This window comes from Sus scrofa, chromosome 3 (assembly GCF_000003025.6).
Source record: "Sus scrofa isolate TJ Tabasco breed Duroc chromosome 3, Sscrofa11.1, whole genome shotgun sequence".
Lineage (NCBI taxonomy): Eukaryota > Metazoa > Chordata > Mammalia > Artiodactyla > Suidae > Sus > Sus scrofa.
The window spans coordinates 86,656,734-86,669,178 of record NC_010445.4 but is presented as its reverse complement, the minus strand read 5'-3'; the positions used below and the strand labels follow the sequence as shown (position 1 = coordinate 86,669,178).

At 45.1% G+C, this 12,445-nt stretch overlaps 1 protein-coding gene across 9 annotated transcripts in view; it reads left to right on the top strand.

Annotated features, from left to right (window-relative positions):
- Positions 1–12,445, top strand: part of SPTBN1 (spectrin beta, non-erythrocytic 1) — a 199,092-nt gene that overhangs the window by 115,138 nt on the left and 71,509 nt on the right. The window lies entirely within an intron of this gene.

Here is a 12,445-nt window from a genome sequence, read left to right as displayed (position 1 = left end):
ACCTTGTGCGTTATCTTGTGTGAAATTGTGCTTAAAAGTTTTGATGAGGGTTCCTATTAATGAGAAATAGGTACTGATTAAAAAAACAGAGAACTGCTGTCTACTGTTAACTGTCCTGCCCTCCTTCTTTGATTAGTGTTGACTAGATCATTATAAGGGTTGAATCTGAGGTCATTTCCTCCTCCAGTTTTTCTGTCCTCTTTTATTAGAACAAGGTACTGTAATTGTGTACTTAAAGACTCTGCCCGCCAAAACTCTGTACTGTTTGGCTTTGTAAGAAATCTTGTGTAACCATTTATTCTATGTGTGGGGTTGAGGAAAGCCACAAAGGAAGTTAGCAGAATTGTTTTCTAGTGTTGACCCTGTGAGTGATAACTTTCTCTTTTTCATTTTGACACCTTAAAAATAACTAAATAGTTGGGTATGGGTATCATTTTTCTAGTGCTCTGCATTCTCGAGGAATTGAAAGTTGCTCATTAACTTTTAAAGGAGAGGACTAGAAAAATTGAAATGTAGTTCATTTATAGTGTTATATTAGTTTCTGATGTATAGCAAAGTGATTTAGTTGTGTGTGTATGTGTATGTATTTTTCATATTATTTTCTATTGTTTGTTACAAGATACTGAATATGGTTCACTATGCTATACTGAAGGACCTTGTTGTTTATTTTATATATGGATAGTTTTTATCTTTTAATCCCAAATTCCTAATTTATTTCTCCCTCTGCAACCCCCTTTCCTCTTTGGTAACCATAAGTTTGTTTTCTATGTCTGTGAGTATGTTTGTTTTGTAAATAAGTTCATTTGTATCATATTTTAGATTCCACATATAAGTGCTATCATATGGTGTTTGTCTTTCTCTTTCTGATTTACTTCACTTAGTGTGATGTCTCAAGGTCCATCCATGTTGCTGCAGATGGCATTGTTTCATTCTTTTTTAATGGCTAAGTAATATTCCATTGTGCGCTTGCGTGTGTGTGTGTGTGTGTGTGTGTGTGTGTGTGTGTGTGTGTGTCTGTCTTCCATTCATTGATGGACACTTGAATTGTTTCTGTGTCTTGGCTCTTGTAAATAGTGCTGCTAATAAATATTGAAGTACACGTGTCTTTACAAATTAAAAGAACTTTTTAAGTTGAAATATAGTTGGTGTACAGTATTAGTTTCAGGTGTGCTACATAATGATTTGACGTTTGCACATATTATGAAGTGATTACCATAAGAAAGAATTCTTAATGCTTTTAGGTGCTCTTCCCAATGCCTTCATACCATTTACTCAATAAATAGTTGCTCATTGGTTGATTGATTGATCCAAGATGAAAAAAATGACAGTAGACTATCATGGCTGAATGTCAAATACTAGTGTGTATAATGTTTGCTGTTCTACATGGAATAAGTTTGCAATGAGATAGTTGGCTGAGTTAAATATATAATCAAGGGTTGGGTCAGAATTATCATTCAGTAATTACTTCTTGGATGAAGAATATGCAGTGTGAAGTGAAATTTTGGTTTAATGCATTGTGATATCATTTAGAAATAGTGCTAAACTCTAAAATTATTTGGATCAGTCCCAAGAGCAGCTTATCTTTATACAATTATGCATTTTGTTTTTTAAAATCTTGGCACAACCATTATTTTTGAAATCCAAGTGTAATGTGGACACTTTCCCCGAAAACACAACACACAAACTTGGGCTTATTTAACTTTGGAGTTTGGCATGAGAGTTGAGACAGTCTTACTTAATGTGTTTTTCTGCCATTTCAACTCCGATAGTTGCTGTGTGTGCATCATAGTTACTGTCCAGAAGGGACGTGACTAATTTGCAGTGCTTTTTAGGATGGAAGCCAGTATTAAAATCCTTTTATTTATTTTAAAATATAATTTCTCTGAAGTGAAACCTTGTCATCATTATATAGACCCAGGTGATAACTAGGCGTCCATGTGGTTTTCCAAAATGCCAATCCCTTGCAGATTAAATTTTCACACATAGGCTTATTTGGAGGACTTCCATGCTATCTTAGATTTTCTTACATGAGTGCTTCCATAATTAATTCATTTAGAAATGATTCTGCTTTTCATGGATCCCAGTTTTAGGGTCACCTTTAGGTCTTTGACTGCTTCTTCCTTCTTGTCAGTGTGTCTTTCTTGTTTAAAAAAAGAGTCCCTTGTATCTAGCTTTTTGGACTCGGTGCATTACAGTTAATTTGGACACCCTCATTATATAGGAGAGCTGTTGGGAACTGTCCTGAGCGGCTAGAGTTCGTGCAGGCATCTTGTTGGCAGCTTCAGCCTTTTTGAAAACATTGAGTAGTAAGTATCCTCTTGTATCTTGAGTGTCTGATAGTAATGCGACTCTATTATACGAAAGAGAGTTCTGTTTTCCTCCCTGCACTGTTGACCTTAAAAATCCTGGACAATTGGAGAAGATAGAAAAATTACAAGCAAGAGCCACAGCACACACTCTTTGATTTTTTTTTTTTTTAATTTTTATTTTTTGCCTTTTTGCCATTTCTTGGGCTGCTCCCTTGGCATATGGAGGTTCCCAGGCTAGGGGTCGAATCGGAACTGTAACCACTGGCCTACGCCATAGCCACAGCAATGTGGGATCCGAACAGCGTCAGCTCACGGCAACGCCGGATCCTTAACCCACTGAGCAAGGCCAGGGATCAAACCCGCAACCTCATGGTTCCTAGTCAGATTTGTTAACCACTGAGCCACAACGGGAACTCCCACACTCTTTGATTTTTAGTGTACTGGCTTAGACCAACTACATATGGTCCACAGAACACAGTGGCTACCTTTTGGTGCATTGCATGAAAAAGAGACTGAGTGAACTTCTATTTCACTACCTCCACTTAATTCCAAGGCTCCTGTAATAAAAACCTACCTTTATGGAGTTCCTGTCATGGCTCAGTGGAAACCAATCTGACTAGCATCCATGAGGATGCAGGTTCGATTCCTAGCCTTGCTGAGTGGGTTAAGGATCCGGAGTTGCTATGAGAGCTGTGGCATAGGTTGCAGCAGTAGGTTGCTGTGGCCGTGGTGTAGGCCAGCAGCTATAGCTCCGATTCTACCCCTAGCCTGGGAAACTCCATATGCTGTGGGTGCCACCCTAAAAAGACAAAAAAAAACCCCAACCAAACAAAAAACAAAACCCTACCTGTATGTCCTTGAAAATGAAGTGTTGAGTTTTATCTTTACCAGTGAATTTAATAACCTTAAAGTCTTATCTTTAATGTTTCTTATGGTTGTTGCTCTTTAAAAAATTCTATCCTAGGAGTTCCCGTCGTGGCTCACAGGAACCATGAGGTTGCAGGTTTGATCCCTGACCTTGCTCAGTGGGTTAAGGATCCGGCGTTGCTGTGAGCTGTGGTGTAGGTCGCAGATGCGGCTTGGATCCTGTGTTGCTATGGCTCTGGCATAGGCCAGTGGCTACAGCTCTGATTAGACCCCTAGCCTGGGAACCTCCATATGCCAAGGGAGCGGCCTTAGAAACGTTAAAAAAAAAAAAAAAAAATCTCTCCTAGCTAGTCCATGTTAATGTGAGCTCTCTGCCACATGAGTTTAGTAATTTTGGATGTGGTATCTGTTTGGTTCTGAGCCTTTTCCATCTTTTGGGGACAGTACAAGTTACTCTCTGTCCACCTCGGACTTAATATTTTGTAGTCTTCCTTCCAGGGAGGATTGAGGGAGGAGGGGTGGTGGCAAATAAAATGTCCATCAGAATAAGAATCAGGGACCTGAAGCCTGTGTACATAGAGATGGGGTTGGAAGTTGGTCTCTGGCCTCCTAGCTCTTCCTCATCCTGTGAAGAGAAGCCCGGGTGTGGCCTTGAGTTCCAGCCTGTGGTGCTGACCATGCTCTGCCCCTCCCGACAGCTGGGGTAGCACTGTTAATTTTGTCGTGTTAGCGTAGCCAGATAAATAAATACTCCTCAGCTGACAGGGCCCTGAGTCCCTCCCACCCCACCCCACCCGTGACTGACTTGTGTGCAGTGTCTCAGTAATATTGCTTAAAAACCCCCAAACAAACAATCAAAAAAACCATGTGGCTGCAGCATGTCAACCTGGCAGTGTGTCCTTAAAAAATGGAAGCTAAGAAATGGGATGTGGGACCAGTGACATTATAAAACATGTTTTAAACCAGAACTTGACAAGCTTTTTCTGTAAAGGGCCAGATGAGAACTTTATTAGGCTTTGCAGGGCATAAAGGGTCTCTATCTTAATCTCTTCATCCTCTGCCGGTTCCTCTCCCAGGCCCTCCAAAGGATGAAAAACCCAAGAGTTCCCATTGTGGCTCAGTGGGTTAAGAACCCAACATAGTGTCCATGAAGTTGTGGGTTCAGTCCCTGGCTTCGCTCAGTGGGTTAAGGAGCTGCAGTAGGTTGTAGATGTGGCTTAGATCTGCTGTGGTTGTGGTATAGGTCTGTAGCTGCAGCTCTGATTCAACCCCTAGCCTCAGAACTTCCATATGCTGCAGGTGTGGTCATAAAAAACCAAATAAACAAAAAGAATGAAACATCCTTCGAGCTTCGAGGCTATACAAAAGCAGGAGAACAGGCCGAAGTTGGCTGATGCCTGTTTTAAATTTTAGTCCTGAAGGAACTGAGCTGAGATGGCCGGCTGTGGTTCTTCCCATTGTTTGGGGAGGTAATATAGTGTTTTCCTCGGGCAGTATGGGAGGGGCTGTGAGTGGGAGCTTGGAGGTTCTTCAGGGTTCTGGTCCTAGGCGTGCCTGGGCCCTTAGGAGAATCGCCGGAACCTTTCTGGGCCTCGTCTGGTTAGAACTATCAGCTTACTGTAAACAAGGTAAAGTAAGGAAGATCCGGTCCCAGCGCCCACTGGTAGTAGGAGCAGAGCAGGAGTGGCTGCATCCTTCGTCCTCCTGATTCTCCCCGGCCGGCTCTTTCCTGCTGGGCAGTCCCATGGGTGGAGAGAAGCAGGGCAGCAGGCTCATGGGACGGCTTCCTGTCCATGAAGGCAGTTTTGAAGCATGCCACCCATTTCCAGTCCAGTTGAGTGAATGGTTTCTGAATATTTCTTCTCAAGGTCCTGTCTCTGCTCATTAAGGCACACACTTCTCCTCCTGGTGTTAGCCTTTTCCACCACTTTGTTCACCCTGGTTCTCGCCTCGGCTCTCATCCCGGAGAAGTCAGGCCTGTTGTTCTGCCCATTTGGCCACCACCATAACCCAGGCTCCTCCTCAGCCTCGGTGTTTGTGGTTTGTGACTTGAAGGAGCTTCGCAGGAAGGTGATAACCACACCAGGGCCGGGGACCCGGGAACTGGGCCTGCTGCTGCTGTCTCCATCTATCCCTGCAGGTCTCCAGAGCTTAACCCTGCGGTGCCTCGGTTTCCACCCTGGCAGAGCCAGACTGTGCTGCTCAGAAGAAAGATTTTGTGGAAGCTGTGAGCAGGGCCTGCTCCACTGATGTAGGCTGTAGGTGCCAGGTTACGCAGAGTTCGAGATTGTTTTATAGTCTGCGCATCAGAGTGTTAAGTATTAGCAGAGAACTGCATATTTGCTACACATGCATTTAGAACAGATGTTTACATGTGTTTTGTCCTTGAAGCTGGTTAAATTGTTAGGCAAAGTATTTTAACTCAAGTTCTATTTATATACAAAGCAGCAAACATAAGTTAAAGCCCCCCCAGACTAATCTGTCCCAGGGCCTTCAGTCAAAAGATTAGCTTCCTTCCTTTTGCTGCCTCAAGATAACAGTTTGATTCTCTGTTATCAATACAGCCAGTTGCCTGTTTCCGGTTTCCTGCTCTGTGTATTTTGCATGTTGCTCATGGGAAATGATTTATTTATTTTTTCAAGCCAAGGCACATATGGGGACTCCACCTACTGTATTCTTTTGTTTTGAATTAGAATTCTTTTTTTTTTTTCTTTCTTTTTCAACAACTCAAGAATTGAGCTTTAATGAGTAAGTTAAAATTAGTTTAAATTAAGTCTCGTGACTATTGACCTGTTTGGGTCATGTTAACATAATGTTACAGTTACCCCCTTATGTGTTTGCAGCTTCCCTCTGTGTGGGTATGCGGTGGCATTTATCCCCAAAACAAAACAAAAACAAAAACAAAATTTTGTGAAACTTTTTAGGTTAGCTTTGGAATGCTTTAATCTGAAAGACAGTACCACAAAATTACATTTTTATCGTTTTTCAGACCCTGAAGACAGTTAAAATTCAGTTTAAAATTTTTAGTGATATATAGTGATAATGTTCAACTACTTAGGGCCAGTCTGTGTGATTTGGATTTCTTTCTTCATTAACAATTTCATTGAGACCCCCAACAGCAGCAGGCTTTATTAAGAGCCTGTTTATGGGGCACTGGAAGTTTGTTGATTCATTCAGTAAGCGTTTGTTGTTCACCCATCCTGCCAGGCCATGCTAAGGCTCTAAACAGATATAGAATTGGGTCCTTGTCCTGGGGACAATTACAGTCTCCTTGAGGAGATAGGACACAAGATACATAATAAAAAGATACAAGAGACCTCATCCCATCAAGAGAAGTCTGTTGTTAGAGGTAATCTTGGCCTGGGTCTTGAAAGAAAGCAAGAGAAAGAACCAAGTACCTTCCAGGTTAGAATAGTATAAGCAAGAGGGGGAAACAGGAAGGTGGAAGGTTGAGAGATGAGAACCTGGTCAAGAAAATCTGTTGGGTTGGACTGGAACACACAGGCGGGTGTCAGGGGTGCCCTGGGAGAGGCTGCTTAGGACCCTGGAATGCCAGGCTCAGTCAGATATGGTCCCCTTTGCAGATGGCTGGGGCCATTGAAGGTATTGGTTTCTTGCCATAACTTTGAAAAACCCCACTTTGGGAAAGTCGCCTATGGTAGTGATGTTTAAGGAGGGTCAGAATGGGGATGACATAGGACAGGGGATTTCAGTAACTTGTTGGAGGGTGTGGCCGGAAATCACCTTGGTTGTACTGGGCTTTTTACTCCAAACACCCAGAAATGCATTGTGGAAATCTTTCTCTTGGCTACTGATCCTTTACTGCTTTGCCATAGCTTTTGTTACTTTTTCACTTTCATGTAGTTTCCCCAGCTAGACTTCTAGTTCACTGAGGGGAGGAGAGCTTGTCTTACACAGAGAGTTGTGCATGCAGAATGCACTGTGTAAATGTTGGAGCTTGTTAATACTCTCATCTTCAGATTAGTCCGTACTTAGCTAGCTATGCAATATTGTATGCAACAGTATTGTTGATTGAAGTGGCCAGTGGTGGGGATGTGTTCATGGGATAATTGCTTTATCATCTCTTTTGCACGTCCATCCTTATATTCTGTGAACCCAAGTCTGTACCTAACTTAGCCATGTGTCTGCAAAGGAAAATGACACATGATTGCCAACTCTTACTTAAGGCCATTATGTTAGCACAATTGAGGAAGATCCTGATAGTGAATATTACTGGGTTACACCAGCAGGTTCAGACTCTGAAAGGTAGAAGGAAGATTTGCTCTCTTCAGCCAGGTATAAATTCAGTCTTTGAGGGAATGATAAATGGGATCATTTGCCAGTTCCTGTTCCTGTATTTCCCTTGTTTTCCATCCAGAGATGGTTACATGCCTTGAGGCCTTTCTTCATCCCTGGCTCCCGTCCCTTTCCATAGCTACGACATATAGTGAATGTAGTTATGTTTAGCATTCTGTACAGAGGGTGTTGCAGAAAGATACTGTACAGTCATTGCCATAACACAATGCCCTTCTGTTCATCAGAGCTATTTCTATATCCTTTAGCTTAACTCATGCTAACACAGTATTCATTTTTCCAGTTACAGCCAGTTCTCCAGAGTAAATAAGTTGCGAAGTGTTACAGCCTTCCAATATTGATCATAGTCATTCTCTAAAAAGAAAAGAAGTTGATTATGTGCTTCTCTAAGGACATGATGGAGAGACTCTTCACAGCCCTTTGGTTAAAAATTAAGCAAGTATGTGTCTGTGTTCTAAGTATCTCATCCTGTTTCGGTAAGACATCCTCTGAAAATTTCAAGTTGTATGTCAAAAACCAAAGACAGTGAACCTAGATACTCAAAGGAGTTGTAGCCATGCATCCTGATCCTTCTTGACCTGAACAGTAGAAGAGTCAGAGTCACGCCCAGCATACCCAGTGCCACTGCTAGCTGGCGGCACTGAGCAGCCTCTAACCTCACCAAACCTTGGGCTTTGCTGGAGATCATACTGGCATCCCCCCCTCCCTGACACTTGGTGGGCAGATCTCGTGAGCTCTGAGAAGTATACATTGCTGTTCAGATGTGTGATGGTGTCATTGCAGGCACACCATCTTCAGGAGAGAATGCCATAATAGAAAGTCACTTATAATTCACTCCTTCCAGTGAGAGGCTGATATAGATGTTACCCGTCCCTCAAGGTTGGTTTGTCTTGTTCGCTTCCCAGGGGTCCTCTCTGACCAGGTGGTTGGGTAGTTATCTCTGAGCCTGTGCAGCTGTGAAGGCTTCGCTGGCTGGACCCTCACACTTGGAACAACTTCTGGTTCCTAGGTTCTGGGTTGCTTTGGTTTTAGGGACATTTTGGTAGACTTTGTGGTTCTGGCAGATTTGAGAGCCGCTTCGAGAGTCCTTCCTGACCACCACCCCTGCCCTGACACACAGACTGCTTCACCAGACTCCTGTTCACGGAGGGCTGCTGGTTCATTAACCCTTTCTTCACTTGGTTCCCACTTTTCCTGTCTCTGGATTGCTGGTGCTGTAGCTGCCTCAAGCCAGGGCTTGTATCGATAGGTATGTGGTCGTGGTCAGGCCACCAGGAGGTGGTCATGATCTCAGGCACCCTCTTGGATTCTCCTCTGCCCACCACATTGTGACAGTCATTGCAAAGAGAGGTCAGCAAGGAACATTCAGACCTGAAGGCCTTTGTGTAGAAGGGTGAGGATCCCTCTTCATAGCTTCAAAGGTGGAATGAGCCTCAGGGAGCCGCAGAGTCAGATCCAGTCTGGATGGAGACAGAGTCCTGACAATGGAGCTATGCAGGGATGGAGCGGACCCTTTCACAAAACAAGGACTTGAGTTAGGATGGTGATATTGGGGATGATTTTATGTCTTGTATCATTGAAACTTTCTTTTTCAATGTTATGGTAGAGGTGTTATTACATAGTGACAGAGAACCTGAGCTTTGAAACCAGCCTGCCCTGGAGAGTTACTGGATTTTTACCCTGTGGAGTAGTTAGGGGTGTAAAGCAGGCAGATCCGGTGCCTGGAATGTAGTAATTACTCAGTGAATGCTATTACTACTTGAATAAGAAAAAACAAATCACTTTCTTTCTATGCATTGTTAACAACCTCATGCCATGTACATACAGTTTATCCCCCTCTTTGGAATTTTTAAGTAGCTGGTGCAGGCTGCAGTAGAAAAGAGTTTTCGCTTTTGAAATAAAGTCAATTCCGATGACTTGTAAAGCCTTGTTCCACCCTGAGATAATGATTCCATTGACCTTGGTAAGTTCCTCGAGTGGTTTGAGCTGTTGAGAAAGCAGCTTTGCTGGGGAAAGGGAGAAGGAACCATGTATGAACATTTACAACGCGCTGGGCCCTTTGACGGCCTGTCACAAATGCCAGAGCAACCTTTAGGTGAGCCCCTCACCTGAGCATACTGTGGGGGGTAGGGGCAAGTACAGCTGAAGCTGCAGAGGGCAGCCACAGGTGCCTGTTACTTGGAGGCACCATTACCGAGTTTGGGGCAGAGCCAGGTGGGAACCTGCCACAGCATCTGGCTCATCCGGGTGAATTCTTGGGAGGATGTGCAGGCATTAACATCAGTACCAGGCCCAGAAAGGGAAATGGAAGACAGAAATGGCATGGCGGACAGAAGGGCCCGTGGCACACCGACCCGGAACGAGCCTACCCCTGCGATGGTCCTTCTGTCTTGCAAGGAAACAGCCAGCTCTTTGTGGAGTCGGTGGGCCTGAGGACAGGGGGTTTCTGCTGCCATCAGCCAGTAGGGACACCATCAGGATCAAAAAGCCTTTGATGTGGGCAGAGGGAGTAATGCATGAATAGTACCCCAACTCAGGTGTCTTAATGCCAAATCCAGTTGGTGTAAGCCCAGAATGTCTAAACCAGGGTTTTCTATCCCAACTCAGGCACTGCCAACTTTTGGGCTGGATAATTCTTTGTTGTGGGGGCTGCCCGGTGATCCATAGAATGTTTAGCAATATCCCTGACTTCTTTCCACCCACTAGATGCCAGTGGCACCTTCCCCCCCGAGTTGTGACAGTCGAAAGTGTCTCTTGTCACCGCCAAATGTTCCCTGGGAAGCAGAATCGCCCCCAGTTGAGAACCACTGCTCTGAATAACAACATCAGCATAGAGCTTGTAAGAGCTCCCTATTGACCTCTGCAGAGCTACTCATACTCGAACTAGAAGTGGGCGCCCTTCCCTCTGCCGTTCCCACTGCCTCCTCACACAGTTCAGGCACAGCGACAGCAGCTTGAGGCTGGGAGCAGGCCTGTGGACTGTCTTCTGTTGTCTGCATCAAAGGCCTGCAGCTCGTCCTCATGCTTGGGCAGCGTCCGGCCTGGGTTGGGAGTGCAGGGGTGATGTCACTGCGCCTTCTCAGGAAGGGCGGAACAAAGGACGGAGTCCCCAAGGACAAGCAGCCTCATCCTCAGCTGGCCCACTGGGTAGATTTTTTTTTCCCTCCCTTTCCCTCCTTCCGGCCTCAGAAGTGTTTGTTGTTCACCAAGTGCTCCATTGTAAGAGGACACGCCAAGCTGGCTGGGCTTTGTATCTCCGCTGAACCCGTTTCCTTCCCCTTGTGTGTCGTAAGGGTGTTGACTCTCATCCAGTCCCTGCGTGGAATCTTCCGTGCCTTTTCTAGCGTGGTAGCAGTGCAAGCCCAAGGAACTTGGACCCTCTGTGATTTTTCTAGCATGCTCATGCTACCTGGAGCGTGCTCCTGAGGTGGGGAGGCAGGAGACAGGGCAAGAAAGCAACCTCTCATTCCCTTTAATTGTATTTTTGAGGGTCTCTTCCTCCCTTCTTCCTGGAGGTTCTGAGGCCCACAGGAGCCCAGGGGAGCTCTCCTGGTGCAGATCCTCAGCCTGTTCTGATCTCGCTCAGTTCACCTTCTGCTCTACCTGTGACCTCTGTGTTTTTTGCCTCTTTGTGGGGAGGAGAGCTGGGCTGGGCTGTAGCCTTTCAGGTATGGGTACTGTGGGAGTGCGTTGACTGTATTCAGGAGGAAAACCCCGGCATCTCCTCGTAGAGGAACCTGTTAATTCAGAGCCTGAAAGAAGCCGGAGGTGTTTCTGTAATGTGAGATGCACTCAGAGGAGTGACATTTGGCTGGAGACACATTTGGTACTTGTTTATTTAGAAATAACTTAATCCAACCAAGTTTTCATTTTGATCTTGTTCCCGTGATGGGCTGGGTGTGGTAGTGACTTTCAGTCCCAGATCCTTTAATAATAGCGTAGGATACATCAAGGGCTTTATCAAAGACATTTCCAACTCCAGTGTGGCACATAAAAGCTATTATTTTTTTAAAAAATTAGTTGACCCTAAATGCGTCTGAACCATGAGTTACTTGCCGTCTGTGAAATGTCCCCAGAAGAAGCTTCATGTGTCTGTGTACTCTGCTCCAGACCGACTCTTTCAAAACAGCCAACCTTAGGCCAGAAGAATACAGCTCCATGTCACTGTCGTAAAGTTACCATCCATCATGATGATTGCGCAGTTAATAATGCATGCGATCTTTTTTCTGCTGCTGATCAGGACGTTATCCTTTTCCAGTCTGCACTCTGCCCCTCACTGCCTTGTTTCTTGCTCCCTGACTCTTGTCCTTTCTGAGCCTTTGTCTGGTTTTGATTGGCCTTTGTCTCAGGGGGGAAAGGCCCTCCTTTGCTCTGGCCGGCTGTTCCCTTAGGGAAAGGCTGGGCCAGCAGGAGCTGATGGCTGCACAGGTGGGCGGCTGTCTTGGCAGGTGCCCCAGTGGCCTCACCTGCCGGGTTAGGCAGCAGTAAAGGCTCATTGCTTGTTGTCTCTGCCTTGCTCCCTTCCTGGCGTGGGTGGAGGCCTCAGCAGAGCTTTCCAGGCTGACATTGGCCGGGATGCCCTGGCCAACCTGGGAACCTAGGACTCCCAGGCTCCCAAGTACATGCTCCATCAGTAAGGGTGGCCTTTTAATTGTCACTCAGTCATGCTGAAAGTTGTTGAAGTCTGCGCCCTTTTTTGTGGATTTCTGCTTAACCATCCTGGTAGATCTGGGCTTAAAACTGGAAGGAGAAAGTCTTTGATCCTTTTGGGACAAATTCATGCTGATGGAACTGGAAGTGGGGCGAGTATCAGACAAAGGGTAGATCGGTAGAGAATAGTCAGGGAGTATTGAGGAGGTGGTCCAGGGCACAGTCTGTGGATCTCTGTTGAAGATCTTCAACAGCCTGCATTTAGTTCATTCTGCAGAGGCAAGAAGATGGGAAGCCTGTTAGTA